The 1,700-nt window shown below is 44.9% G+C and overlaps 1 pseudogene; it reads right to left on the bottom strand.

Moving 5' to 3' along the window:
• Positions 1 to 746: 746 nt before the first annotated feature.
• Positions 747 to 1,325, bottom strand: LOC100621649 (protein lin-37 homolog pseudogene; annotated as a pseudogene).
• Positions 1,326 to 1,700: the final 375 nt, after the last annotated feature.

Raw genomic sequence — 1,700 nt, forward strand, 5'->3', positions numbered from 1 at the left:
CGCGTCTGCAACCTACACTACAGCTCACGGCAACGCCAGATCGTTAACCCACTGAACAAGGGCAGGGATCGAACCCGCAACCTCATGGTTCCTAGTCGGATTCGTTAACCACTGCGCCACCATGGGAACTCCTATACTGTTCTTTTTAGACATTGTTAGATTTCATTTGGTAATGTTTTGTGGAGGATTTTGTGCTTAAACTTATGAGATGTATTGATCTGTAATTTTCCTTTTTTGTCCTTTCTGCATTTGTCTGCTTTTGATATCAAGGTAATACTGACTTCATAAAATAAATTGGGAAGTGTTCCCTCCTTTTCAGTTTTCTGGAAGAGATACTGTAAAATTGGTGTGAATTTTTTGTATGGTAAAATTCTCCAGTGAAATTACTTTTCAGGAACTTTGAAATTACAAATTCATTTATTTTTATAGGACTATTCAAATTATCTACTTCATCTGGGCTGAGTTATGATAGTTTGTGGTTTTAGGGGAATTGGTCTACTTCTAAATTTTTGAATTTATGATCATAAAGTTGTGCTGTTATTCCTTTATTATTCTTCTAATGGTTGCAAAATCTGCTGTGGTTTCCTCTGTTTCATTACTGATACGGGATGATTTGTTTCTTCTATCCTTTTATCTTGGTCTGTCTTGCTAGAAATTAAGCTTTTCCCAAAGGTCCAACTTTTTGTGTGTGTGTTGGGGGGGGGTGGCGCAGGGGAATGTTTTTTGAGATGGGGGACCAGGGACCATCACTGTCGCTCATACATCTCCCATAGGATCTTCATGCTTTCTGAGTAATGATGCTGGTTCCGATGGGATGCCTCCTTCCACCTCTGGTGGATGCATTTCCAGCACTGCCTGTTTAAGTAGATGAGTGTGGAGGGTGAGGGCTCAGGCTGGGAGGGCTCATCATCAGGGGCACCCTGGGTCTCAGGCTGGAGTGGGGTGGAATTCGGGATCTGCAGGTGTCTCCAGGTGGCCCGGAAGCTGTGGGTGGAGGCAGCTTATACACGTCTCCACTCTTGCTGTTGGTGACCTCTGAACCTCACTGGATCGCTGTGGCCCACCCTCGGCCAGCCCATCATCCATCTCCCTCCTCTTCTTCCTCCTCTGGTGGGGAAATCGGGCGGATGGCCCTTTGTCAGTGGCCGCGATGGAGCAGTCCTTGTTGTGGGTGTCTGAAGGGGTCTCTTCCTGGCCTCCTCATGCAGACGCTCCCTGTCCATGCAACTCTTCTCCAGCAGACACTGCAGAATAGCATCCAGCTGGTTCTGGGCCTTGGCCATCTCCATCTCTGATTTCTCCACCTTCACTTTCACCAGGAACATGGTTTCAGTCTGGGGTCTGGCTAGATGGTGCCGAGAGTCACAAATCAAGGCAAGAGGCAGCCTGGGAGAGGTCAAAGGTAAGCTTTGCATGTGGCCAGTCCTCTGCCCTGAGCAGTGTCTGGTCGTGACTCTAAAGGTCCAACTTTTTATTTCATCACTTTTTCTGTTGTTTTCCTGTGTTAGATTTCATTTATTTCAGCTCTTATTCTTACCATTTTCTTTCTTCTGCTAACTTTCAGTTTATTTTGCTCCCTCCCCCTCCAATTTTTTTGAGAGAGGAACCTATAATCTTGATTTGAGACTTTTTGGCTTTTTATTGTAAGCATTTAGGATTATAAATTTCCCTCTCATCACTGTTTTATATGAATCTCCAAA

The sequence above is a fragment of the Sus scrofa genome, chromosome 10 (assembly GCF_054392235.1).
Source record: "Sus scrofa isolate SSC_HxYL_T2T_F1_AM1 chromosome 10, Sscrofa_HxYL_maternal_Yorkshire_Landrace_v2.0, whole genome shotgun sequence".
Lineage (NCBI taxonomy): Eukaryota > Metazoa > Chordata > Mammalia > Artiodactyla > Suidae > Sus > Sus scrofa.